Below are 13672 nucleotides of genomic sequence, written 5' to 3'. Positions count from 1 at the left end.
AGGTGAGGGGGAGGCTGCTGCTGAGCTCCCTGACAGTGAAGACAGTGGGGGCAGAGTCTGTTCTCTGTGCAAAACGCAAGAAAATGCAAGCATTTCCAGGGGTCAGAGCAGACAGATTCAAACACCCATTGAGTTCGTCTGTGTGCAGTTTCACCTGCCCTTCCTGAAATCTGCTTCCGAACAGAAGGCCAGAATCTTCCTCAAGCTTTCTAAAAACCTGCATTGAAATTTCAAAGGATGATTCAAACCCACTCACGGATGGGGGTTTTACTGTAAAAGTTAATTCACAGGGTATTTTATAAAAATGGCAACATTTTTAGAATGAAGCGTGGCTTCTCCAGGACCACTGAGCAGGTGAGGTTGTGACGACTGCCCCGTAGCCTGAGTCCCCGTCCTCACTCAGGACTGTGGGTCCAGCCTCAGTCCACGCGTTTTTTTGTAGCTGACCATGCTGAAGACGTGGCTAGGAAGTTCATATAAGTCATACATTCTGGTCATTCACTGGGGCTTTCCGCAGGAGCTCTGAGTGCACTATCCAGAAAGAGCAAACTTCCTTTTCATCCGCTATGGTGACCTAGCTTGTATCACAGCTCTTGGTTGCTCAGACTCCACGTTGCAAGCTACGATCACGGGGAAGCAGCCCAGAAGGGGAGTGAGTGCCGTGGGTCTGGGCTTCTCAGGGTTTTCTGACAGTGCCTGTCTTTTTTAGAAAGCTGGGCGTGGTTTCCTAACCATTCAGATTCCAACGTGCAGCCTGAGGGGTGCATTCCAGCCGGAGGGGTGCATTCCAGCCGACGGAATCCAAATCCCAGCCTGCTCCACACAGCCCTGCAAGCTGACCAGGAGAACCAAGCAGACTCCAGACAAAATGCAGCCGTCACATCGGGGGCGGGAAGGGTCCTCAGTAATCTGACAGTCCAAATCAATCAATCAATAGTTCTCTTTCCCTTCTCTATCCATCCTCTCTTTCTCAATAATGTGCTCTCTGGCTCTTACTTTCTCTCTCTCTCCCTCTCTCAAGCTCTCTCTCTCTCTCTCTCTCTCTCCCCCTTTTTAACTGTGGAGGCCCAAACATGCATTTCAGTTTGCCCCAGGTCCAAGGCCTTGCCCCAGGCATTTCAGTTTGCCCCAGGCCCAAGGGCTCTTCTACTCTCCAGTAGGTTTGGAGTAAATAAGTAGAATTCTCACAGATTCCATGGGGGTCCTCGGAGGGTCCCCCAGCCCTCCTGCCCCGTCTGCCCAGCACCCCGACTCCTTGGCTCTGCTCAGTGCTCTGCAGGACCAGGCAGCCCAGGACTTGAGGACTGCTCTGGCTCCAGTTCCCATCCCGCCTGGCCCTGGTCAAAGCCTGGCTGAGTTAGCTTCCCCCTTTCATCGAATGAACGTGATCGCTCCTCAGGGTTTGGAAGGAGGCGTAAGCTGGCAGTTTGAAAAGGGACCCACGTCTGTCTGTGCTCCCCAAAGTAGGGACGAGGGGTGAGTCGGCCCAGGTTGTGGCCTCCCTGTAGTGTGCAGAGTTGGTGAGGCTCCCTGACCCCTCTGCAAACATCGCCCAGGCACCACCAGGAAGACCGAGCAGATGCCACATGCAGGCCTAGGGCAGATAGCAGCCTGGGGAAAAGCTTTAAAACACAGAGCTAACCATTAGAACGCCGGTCATAAGAAGCCCGTTTTTTGAGAGGGCTGACAACAGGGTGCTGCTGGGTGTGGCAGAGTCTTAAGCACCGTGAATTCAGAGAACAGGGATTTGCAAGAAGTCTGGGTGGCCAAGGCAGACGCGCAGAAAGAGGATGGATGGATTCGCCCCGTGGTGAACATTCATCTCCTGAATGTCTTGTGTTCTGTGCATATTTTTCCTCTAAACCAACATGATGGAAACCACCCACACGGAAGCAGAAATGAACCAGGAAGCCCACCGAGGCAGAGCGTGGCCTGTCATATGAGGGGGTGAGCCCACCGAGGCAGAGCGTGGCCTGTCATATGAGGGGGTGTGATTGATTAGATGACGGGGGCAGCCTTCAAGTGCATTGGAAGACGGAGGAGCTGTTTCCTTCTCTCTCAAGGGATTAAAAAGTAGACAATGTAGAATTTGACTTCCGTGGCCTTTAGGACTAACTTCTAGCATGCTTATGATAAAAATATTTTAACAAAAATAAAAATAACGGGATAAAATTGCTCTTTATCCATTCTATCCTAAAATATCCTCTTCTATAATAAAAGGATAAAGAATTAAAGTTAAGCTAAAGTAAAAAATATGTCAGGAATTCTAAATTATAAGGATGTGTGAAAGATTTAATTATAATATTAGGGAAAATGTCCCAACCTACTTTAGCAAATCATACGTTATCACTGAAGAAAACAGAGCATATCATTACTGATTAAATTCAGGAAGATAAGTGGGTGCCCTAGCAAAGCTTTCTCTCTGCATCCTCCTGCATCCTCCTGCTCCAGCTTGTAGAATAATAAAAGCCTGTCTCGGTCCATTTTGTATTGCTGTAACAGAACTGAGTAATTGAAAAAGAAAAAAAGGCCTATTTGGCTCATGATATGGGTGACTGGGAAGTTTGAGACAGGCAGTTGCATCTGGTAAGGCCTTTATGCTGCTTCTACCCATGGCAGAAAGCAGAAGGGGACCGGGCGTGTGCAAAGAGACACACGGTAAGAGAAGAAGCAAGAGAGAGAAGCCGAGGAAGCCATTCTTTTAACCACCTGCTCTCTTGGGAACCAGGCCATTCCCCCAGAGCGAGAACTCACTTACCTCTGAAGGACCCTGTTGGTCTATTAATGAAGGCCCCCATGGCCCAGACACCTCCAGGCCCCACCTCCCAACACCACCACACTGGGGATCAAATTTCAAATTTTGGCATAGGTTTTGGTGGGGACAAACCACATACAAAGCATAGCAGAGCCCTCTTAGGATAGAATCCGAGGTTCTGTACGGTTACTGGATCCTAAACATTAAATGCATAAAGTCTGATGAAAAACAGTAGTGCATCTGGAATGGATTTAGCGCAGTCCCACTTTACAGGTCAAGTATTTATTTAATATCTGTGAATAAATGAAAGATCAGTGAAAAAAGGGAAAATTATTATATCTACAGATTATATGTGGCTTTAAGGTGATGGTGCCTAGTTTGTAAATGGTTGATAAAAAAACATACTTATTTTTAAAGATTAAAGTCCGCAGGAATTTGTTGACTGTCTTTTTCAATCACTTGCGTAGTTGACCCTGCTAGGCTTCGAAATGATGCTGTAAACCAGACCTGTTCACACACCGCGGCCCTCAATCATGTCACATGGGCCCCGCCACTATCCAGCAGACACAGCCCTTTTCAAAGGGGGCTTGGCCGGTGAAAGCCATACACAGGGTCTGTTCTTTCATTTACTCAGTTACCAAACATGCTGAGCTCACTGGGTGACTGCCTGTGCAGTCAGGGTTGGGAGGTGCCGACAGGAAGGGGCTCCTCCCCTCCTCTCCTGAGCACCAGGGCCCCTCCCCTTCTCTCCTGAGCAGCGGGGCCCCTCCCCTCCTCTCCTGAATAAAATCAAGCTATTGCATAGTTGAAATGTTTGCTGGTGCAACTATCCAAATTATTTTTACCTCGATTGAGTTAAATGCTGCTGCAGCTTTTATGGCCTGGAGTAGAAAATGCAATCACATCAAAAGGTGCCCTGGAAATGATAAAGAATGATGAAAACAGTCCTGTCTGAAAACAGGTTATGTATACAGCAAGAGCAGTGGCGGGTAAACGGTCCCAAAAACATGGCTAAGAGGACAGGACCACAGTTCAACATTCCTTACACATTTGGGGACGGCGTTGCATTTGGGGTCCCAGCTGGAGCAGAATTTTAGCTCTCTGCTCGTGGAAGTAGAGCGTGGCTGTAATACCACAGCTGCTGACTCAGCCCCTGCTGCCAACCGCTGGGGGAACAGACCCAGGAAAGGATAGACAAGCTGGTTAATCAATAACCTAAGGACAGCAGAGTCCTAGCTGACACTGGGCCTTCCTAAGGAGACGGAAAGCAGTGAACCTCTGTAAAAGCTTAGAGGTAAGCAGTGGTGAAGCCGGGCAGTGAGAGGCTGGATGGGGGGCTGGGAAGAGGCAGGCAGAGGGAGTCGGGAGAGGAAGGCAGTCAAATGGAGGGAAGAGAGAGAGATGGTGCAGGAGCAATCCAGGGAGGGGAGCGGGCCCGGAGCCGGGAATGAAGCTGGACTGTCACCAGGTGTGGACTTGTGGGTCCTCCTACAGCTCTCAGTTCCACCTGGGACAAGGGGAACAGCCACTGCAGGCTTTGAAGTGTGGAATAAACAAAGGCCTCCGAGTGTGGACAGGCAAAGGTTGTTTATTCAGGGCTTGCTGCAGTGAGTGGGCTGGGCAGGCAGAGATGCTCACAACAGGAAAGCTTCCCGGTGAACACACAGAGCCCCAGCTGTGCCCTGTTGGAGGCCAGGCTCTGGGGACACCAGAGCTCTAATGAGAGGCAGGCATCCTGGGGGCGTTTCTGGCTTTCTGGTTGGTCCTGAGTTGGAAGCAGGGACAAAAATTAGGAAGCTATCAGCACCGATCAAGTCTTGGCCCTCCGGAGCTGACTGTCACAGAGGTTACTGTTGAGCTTCCCGGGCTGTCACTAAAGATGGCAATCTGGCTCCCTGCAAGCCTGACACGGCCACTGGCCTCCTGGGCTGTATATTGCAGATAAAGAGTTGGCTTTCTGGGCAGGTGTGGGTCAGAGTTCTGCTTTTATATACGATCCAGTCTTGAACCCTTGCGTGTTCAATTCCTCAGAAGCAGAGGTGTTGGATGTAATTGCATTTGTGTTTTAGAAAGATCCATTCTCTGGTTGGCTGAAGTTCCAGAGAAGGGGCCTGGCCCAGGGTCTGGGCATGGGGACTCCGTGCCTGGGGAGAGGCCCACGCAGGCGGCTGCCACAGGAGGATGCAGAACTCAGGGCTGCTCTGCCTCTGGAGGACCCGGCCGCTGGCCGCTGTCACAGGCCACAGCAACACTGAGCTCCAAGAAAACCGGAGACTCTTCCACGGCGTTTCTTCGTCCCCAGCAAGAAATGAGAGTTCTTTTTTTTTGAGACGGAGTCTCACTCTGTCTCCCAGGCTGGAGTGCAGTGGCGTGATCTCGCCTCATGGTAACCTCCACCTCCCGGGTTCAAGCGATTCTCCTGCCTCAGCCTCCCAAGTAGCTGGGACTGCAGGCACATGCCGCCATGCATGGCTAATTTTTTGTATTTTTAGCAGAGACGAAGTTTCACCATGTTGGCCAGGATGGTCCCAATCCCCTGACGTCGTGATCTGCCCGCCTCGGCCTCCCAAAGTGCTGGGATTACAGGCGTGAGCTACTGCGCCCAGTTGAGAGTTCTTATTGAAATCAGAATACCTTATAGAAATAGGGCTCTAATCAGTCTTTTAATTTCTATTTTTGAATTTTTAATTCCATTTTATTTCTATTTTTCTTTCGGCTACCGTCTCCTAATCAAGGGCAGGGCGCACAGCGGGACAGGACAGCAAATCACTGACTTCAGTCACTAAAGCTTCATCCTCCTTAACAATGACTCTCCTCCGTCGCCACCCCTCACCCCACTTGAGGACATATTCTGGAATTTCCAATGTTTGTTCCTGCAATGCATTTTCCATCCTGGGTGACAGGAAGTGTCTGGTTCCAGGGCAATGAAGCAGCCACAAGGCCTCTGTGTCAGCGCTGGAGAGAAACAGCTTCCGTCCTCCTGTCCCGGACCCTCCTGGAGGGACGCTCCCAAGGCTGAGTGAGACGACACAGTCATTTCCCGCATGTTGCCCGACACTGACCCGCCCGTAGCACTTGTCCCAGTGCTGGTCTGCAGCAGCAGTGAGGGGGACCCCTTTGTGTGAGGGCTGCACTGGCCATCGTTCAGGAAAAGGCAGTAGAGCCTCTGCAGTCTTTGAAGGCCCTCCATTCCTCCAGCGCATCGGCCTTAGGACAACGCTCCTCACGGGGAGTCTCTGAGGCCTGCCTGGAAGACACTCTTCCAGCCCACCGGGTCCTGCAGCCAAAGTGCGTGGTGTCCCCTGGCCCTGGAACGAGTCTTTGTGTGACGCCGCAGGTCCCTGTAGAAAGAGCCCCTCCCTCACGGAGCCTCACGGAGCCTCGCGTTCCTTGTTGCTTTTCGGCTTTCTTACCTGGCCTCCATTGTCAATCCTTGAGGTGGGCTGGTGCTCTAGGGACTTCCTACATTGACGGGTGTGTGTTGGGTTTAGAAAGAAGCTATTGTAGAACCATCCAACGATGGAGCCTTCAGGGGCACTGTGGCCCCGGAACACATGGTGGCACGCTGGAGAAGCTGGGCAGTGCCCAGGAGTTGGCACGTGGGGACTCGGTTCGCTAAGAGTTCACTGAAAGCAAATCCATGTTTTGCATGAGCAGCCTGTGTGTCTCCTGGCTCTAAACCGTGCCTTGTTTTGTCCGGCTGTGGCCGGGATCTGTGATTCCCCGGTAGGCATTTCACCTCACTCAGAGTCACAATGTTCAAGCAAGGACAAGAACAGTGCCTGGAGTAGAACACTATTTAAATTTTATTTATGTTCATTTATTCACTGTCAATTGTCCTTTTTATTTCACCAAATTTCAAACTGTTAGAAACAGCGGAGGTTATGGAACCGAGAGTCAGGCAGATCCTGAGTTTGTCTTTATTGGCAACGGTGAGCACAGAACTCACGTATGTTTGTCTCAGAAAGATCACAGATGCACAGGTGCTTAGGAGAACTGACACCAAGCATGTGGAAGGAATTTAATTCCTTCAAGTGTTGGTACAACTGAAACAAGTTCACGTCTAATCTGGGGAGGCCTGCATGAGCTACTGGATTGGTTGAGGAAGATGAGATAATGTGAGACCCTATTTAATAGAAAGATTTTTTTACATATAATTCTCCACATATAATTTAGGGAAAATAGTCATTTATTAAAGGACTCTCAGGGACTTGTAGTTGAGCAAATGTCAACGATTTGGGTTAAGGGACATGTTCATTAACTCTTGAGATTTATAGCGTAGTTGTGAGTATCTACTATTTATTTTTCACAAGTATATATGATTAAGAATTAATATGTACAAAGTACCTCCTCAAAAATCTTCTGGTGCTCATGACAATCCTGTGAGGTAGATATCGTGGGTATTTTATATCTACACTATATTTTAAAGCTAAAAGAACTAAAGCTGAAATGAGTAGTTGGCTTGCTCAGGGCACCCACCCAGCCAGCATGTGGAGGTGTCTGAAATTAACCTCAGGCCTCTGATTTCCAAAACCCATCTCTTGCCCAAGGTCCCAGCTCACGACTGGAGCGTAAGCCTCTTTGAACAGATCATGGCTTATGTATGTATTCACGTGTAATCTCCACAGTAGCTATGCTAGGCCATTGCATGTACATGAAGGTACGTGAAGGAATGGATGGAATTCTCTTACATTAGGGAAGAAGCTAACCTCCCAGCTGAATTTTGGCGTTAGCACGACACTTAGCGTTTTTCTTGGCTGTTAAAATAAAGCGTAACAGGGTGGCAGGAGAGGATGACATATCACCACTAAATAAAGGAAATTAGACCCCCAAAGGTGTGTACTTGGCCTCTCTGTTTCTATTGGTTCATTGTCTTTTTCTGATTCAAAAACATATTTAAATTTCTGAAGTACTTAAAACAAAAAAAACAAATGCGAATACCACATACCCATTCCTCATGCCCTCACCAAAGGGATCTGGGGCAAATTAGAATGTTGCTTCATTTCCTTCAAATATTTAATTTTCAAACAATAAGTAATGTGTAAAAACTGCAGCTAAACCCCTCCCTCCATCACAGAGTTAGCCACAGTTCTGAAGTCAGGGCAGATGTCTGTTAAGTTTTCCTATATTTACGTATATTTACAGGTACCTGTAACACCACCAAGCATCCTTTTACGTTTTCACGTTTTGAATAAACGTCATCATTTTTCCAATGTGCATATTCACTCAATGGTACCTCAGGACATGTGACAATTACTAGGAGAATATTTACTGAGCTCTTTGATAAGACAGACTTGGTGTCTTTCACTCACGCAGGTCCTCCCACAGACGTGCGAGGAGTAATCACTCCTCACCAGGGGCTGGGACACGGACCCACCGGGGCTGTGCCCACACCTCCACATGCCCATGTCTGCCCCGTGCTGCCCTCGACCAGGCCATACCCCCACTGACCAGGCCAAAGTTCATCCGCCCATTCCTCTAATGATGGACTCGTATGTTGCCGTCTCAAGCAATGTTGCAGCAAACATCCATTTCTCTGTCTTTCTGTCCATGCAAGCAAGACTCTCTCTGCATAGATACTCCCGTGTCTCTCCCAGGTGGCTGTATGTGTTTCCTCTGTCACAAACTACCACAGACTTGGGGGCTTAAAACACAGCAAATTTATCCTCTTACTGTTCTGGAGGGCGGAGGTCCACAGTCATTCTCCCCGGGCTGAGGTCCGGGTGTTGGCAGGGCTGACTCCTGGAGATTCTAGCGAAGAAACTGTTTCCATGCCTTTTGCAGCTTCTAGAAGCCAGTGGCTCTGGGTCTCCTCTTCCACCGTGAAAGCCGGGAACATCGGTGAGTCCTTCTCAAGCTGCACTCTCTTATCTTCTCCCTTCTGCTTCCCCCTTCCTCTCATGAGGACCCCCGTGACTATCACACTGGGTCCACCCGGACAATCGGGGATAGTTTCCCGTCTCAGGTCAGTTGATAGCCACCTAATTCCCTCAGCAAACTTCATCCACCTTTGCCACATCACCTAACATATCCACAAATTCTAGGGATTAGGACATGGACATCTCTCGGGGACCATTGTTCTTCTGACCACACACCCACCTGCCATGCCCAAGACTTCCAACTTTCTCACTTCCAAACCTTGGTATTGTCAGGCCGTTGTAATGGTGCCAAATGGAACAGATATCAAATGATGTTTCATTATGGTTTTAATGTGCATTTATCGGTTTATAATGAGGTTGAACACTTTTCATGTTTTTCTTGGCCTTCTAGTTTCCCTTGTGAATTAACCTCTACATATCCTTTTCCCCATTTTTCTCATTTTTTTCATTGATGTGTAGGAGTCCTCAAATGTGGACACTAGTTTTTGGTGAGTGGTAAGTTACAGGGTTTGCGAGTATCACTTCCCCAGCTGAGGCTTGTCTATAAATTTGTTGATGGTGTTTTGGCTGAGCGCAGGGTTTTGGGTCAATGTCATCAAATTTAGGGATCTTTTCATTTACGATTTGTGGGTTTTTAAAAAATCATATTTGGAGAGCTCCTATACAGTCTGCTATTATACAGCTATTCCTTATTGTTATTAGCAGTTTAGCATCTTTGCCTTTTGCCTCAAGGTGCCCGTGATACTTGCCCTTGTGTGGGAGGAGAGCTCTGCTGCTGATTCCGGGTGCCTGTCCCCCATGACAATCTTCTCACCGCTGTGGATGGATCTGCTCTTTCCCACTGGCCTGTGCTGGCTCCGGCTCTCTGGGCATCAGGTACATGAGGTCTCCTCCTGGGGACACAGCAATTCTCTTTCACGGTTTATTTCTTCATCCTCCGTGCCACGTTAGTCAATTCTGCAGCTTTTGAAAAAGGCTTGATAATGACTCTCAGCCAAATATCACAGCTTTTCTTCTTCGATGCTGTCTCGGCCATTCCGGCTCTTTATACTTGTGTGTGAATCACAGCATCATCTTGTCCAGTGAAAAGCCTCTGCTTGGTTTCAATGGAATTGCATTTAAATTTATGGGCTGACTTGGGGAATTACGACTATCTTCATGACAAGTCTTCATGTCAGTTAACCTAGTTCTATTCTAGGCACCTCAGCAAGTTTTTAATTTTTTTTCTTAAAATTATGCCCATATTTTCTTACATGTATCCCTATATGCCTTTTCTGTATAATAAATAAAATTGGAGTTTTAAGTGAGGTGCATGCACCTGTATGTATGTTACTGTGTTTATTTTGTATCCAGCAGCCTTCTTAAAGCCTCTCATTAGTTTTAGGAGTTTGCCTGTGGGTTCTGTTGGATTTTCAGTGCCTGCAGTCAAACCAGGCAGAGTGTCTGTTTGAAGCCAGTACATAACATTCCTCTTTCCTACCCAGGTTCTGAAGCAAAAGCAAAGTCAAAATTTAAGCAGCCAAAGGTTATAGTATCAGTTCTATTTGAGAAAATACCGGTATTATGTCTGCGGAAAAGTGGGCTGCCCGATATTGAGCCATGAATTCACAGATTTGCCCACCTGATCCTCACAAGATCCTGCTGGGATGAGGGCCTTGTCACTCAGCTGCCCACACGGCTCAGGAGAACAGTTTGAGTGGCTCCCAACAGCAGAGGAGAAGGAAAGGGCAGGGCTGCTGCCAGGGCCCGAGCACACGCTTGGGACTCAGTGCCAAAGGGAAGATGCTGAGCTCCTTGTTCCACAAGCAGGGCCCGGTGCTATGAAAGGCACTTGAGTATAAAGCGTCTTCCTTTCATTCCGCGGTTTCTTCCTCAACTTGTCAGGATGTGTATTTGCTATTTAATGTCATTCAAAGTATAGAAAATTAAAATTTTAAATTATGGGCATGAATTTTGCTGTTTGTCTTTATACTGCGGGCCAGTGTTATAAAATTATAAGTTGCGTGCAGAATCATTGAAGCTGCAGAATCGCAGAATTGTTGAGGCTGCACGGTGTGTCTGTAGCTCTCACGCGCATTTGCATTTTATTCTTACCAGAACCGTGCAATGCTCCAGGTGAACCTGGCGTGCACGCCCCATCTGCAGGCTGCACCTCCAGCTCGCTGACAGGTAGGGAACAACTAGGAGCGGAGGAGTGTGGTCATCCTCTTCCCCTTTCCTCTGTGTCCTCACACCCAGTCCAAGTGAAAAGGCGAGCATTTGGGGACAGATGTGCTGGGACTCCTGGCACTCATGTTTCTCAGGATGGCATTGCCTTCTCTAGTGTTAGATGTAGGTTCTGGTTTGAGAGGAAAGTGTGGCCTCTGAGGCTGTTCTGCTCAGTGGTAAATGCTACACGCTCACTGTGTGGGTGCTTCAGGTCTGGCTGCACAGCTGCCATCGCAGGTCTGTGCTCATGGGCATCGTGGCTGCTCTGTGGGGACCAGGAGGCAAGGAGCAGTAGCAGACGTGCGTGTTAGATGAACCTCCCCTACTCACAAGCAATCTCTGTCAGCCTTGGGGGCATCACTTTCAGAACACAATTCAAAGACAAAATTATCAAGAATTTCAAGACAGCAATGACAGAGCACTACACTAAGCTGGTGGCTAAACTGACTGACCAGTCACAGGCTGGAAGTTGGGCCCTGGCCACAGGCCCAGCTTCTTCTCCCGACATCATCGGCCTCCCCTCCGCCCCCCGAGTCACTCTGCTTTCCCCACAGTGAGCAGGTGGGAGCTGCAGAGAAGTGTCCAGAAAAGACTGCTGGTCAGTGGAATTTCCTTTACGTGGAAAGTCGAAGTGAGGGAGTAATGGACGTTGTGACTGGAAATTCCAATCCTACTTTCTGTGCGTTTTTCTAGCATGACTGTAAGTGCTGGAGCCACCACCACCATGCTCAGCAGCACCCAGGAAGCAAGAGTAGTTGACAGAATGTTCGTGAGGATTCCTTTTGGTTTTTACTTTTTTAAAGCCCCTTCTAATCTCATAATTTCTGTGATTTTGGGTAAATACACTATGATCATAAGGTAAGGAAAAGTTAACCTTTTTAGGTTAGGAAAAGTTCTAATTCACATGCATATATATGATTGCAAAATGGTGTGAACATTTAATATTTTTTGAGATCATTGATATTTTTCATTTACTATGTTAATAAGATGAATCCCATTAACAAAATGTCCATTGCTAAACCAATTGTGCATTCATGGGATGAACAATGTTTGGTGATGGGGTTTTTGTTTGTACTTTTAAATGATACTTAAACGTAACTAGGGAGAAGATAAGCTCCAGAGCACCCGGCACAGCACCAGCAGGCTCAGTCAATTGCCCGTCTTCTCATTTACCAAACCCACGTGGCCACACCCCACCTCAGATGGATTTTTTTTGCAAAGTCCAGACATTCAATTATTTATAATGTGTCTTTTTAGGACACTGCCGAAATTAGGTTGTAAATGTTTTTTAGGATTGTATCTTATGTTCATAGAAGAAATTGGCCTATGAAATTTCTTTCCTATAATACTCACATCTGGTTTTCATCCCAAAGCTAAACCAGCCCATAAAAGCAGCTGTGATGGTTTTCTTCTTCTTATATTTCAATAAATGGTATGTAAAAGACAGGAATCATATGTTCACTCAAAATTTGTGGACCTGATTGTATAACCATCTGGGCCTTGGAGGGTTTTTGTGAATTTTAAACATTTACTCTCTTAAATGCTTACGTCTCACCAAGTTTCTCTCTATATTTTTAAGTCGGCTTGCAAATGTATGCTTTACTAGGAAATCTTCTATTTCATCTAAATTTTTAAGTTTAGTAAAATAAAGTTGCACATGCGTTTCTCTTAAGATTTGAAACATCATTACCACGGATGCGGCTATATTGTTTTCATCTGTAGCATTGCTTCCTTCCTGCTTTCCCCATTTTCTGCCTCTGATCAGTTTCAGCCCAGGGTGTACCAATATTATTCCTTTCACTAAAGGAATTGTTTCTGTCTTTTTCTAACTTTATTTTTTTAGATGATCTTGCCAGCAGTGCATTAATATTGCCCATTTTTCCAAAGAACCAGGTCTCATTTGCACTGGTGTCTCTATTTTTGCTTCATATCCTATTTCACTAATTTCTGCTCTTGCTTTCATTATCCCCTTCTTTTGGTTTTCTTTGGAATTACTCTGTGTTTCCAAATTGTTTGCTCAGCTAATGGGTTTTCAGTCTTAGTACCATGTTAGCTAGCTTCGACAACTTTAGTATGGAGTGTTTTTGTTGGTATTAATTAGTAAATTGTTTTTCGTTTTCATTATTCTTTCTAATTTGACCATAAATTATTTAAAAGGTCTTTGTAAACTTCCAAACCGAAGAAGTTTTGGTGAATTGTCTTTTTGTTATTATTTTCTAAATCACTGTGAGGTCAAACACTCTAGACTAGATGCTGATGATTCCTGTAGTTTTGTGGTTCTTGTGTTTGTTGAGACTTCCCTTGTGATCTCCTGGGGTAAGTTCTCAGAGATTCTCCCTGTGTGCTTGTTGCTGGCAGGATTTCAACCGCATTGATGAAAAAGGGAGCCCTTCACTTCCTCTGTGTGTGTACATATTTATTATCTGCTTGCAGGTATGATGAAATATGTTGCTATGACTCTAGATTTGTGCGTTTTTCTTTGAATGTTATCCCTTTGTGCTTTATATAGTTGAATACTGTCTTGGTCTGTACTTTAGAAGTGTGTTTTTTTTTTTTTTTTTCCCCTGAATGGCTCTTTTTATCATTACACGTTGGCGGTTTATGTCCCTAATAATGCTTCTTTCTCTAAATCCAGTCCAGCCTGTCATGTTGTTCTAACGCCTTCTCTTTGGTCTTTGTATTTTCCTGTTAGCTCTGCTCATATCCCTTTACATTCTGCCTTTCTGTGATACTGTGTTTTAAGTGTGTCTCTCTCTCACACTTTAATAGCTAGTTAGATTCATTTACAATCATTTAATTTATTTAAATTTATTTCCAATACCTATTTTAT

This window comes from Papio anubis, chromosome 6 (genome assembly GCF_008728515.1).
Source record: "Papio anubis isolate 15944 chromosome 6, Panubis1.0, whole genome shotgun sequence".
Lineage (NCBI taxonomy): Eukaryota > Metazoa > Chordata > Mammalia > Primates > Cercopithecidae > Papio > Papio anubis.
Note: the sequence above shows the minus strand (reverse complement) of the source record.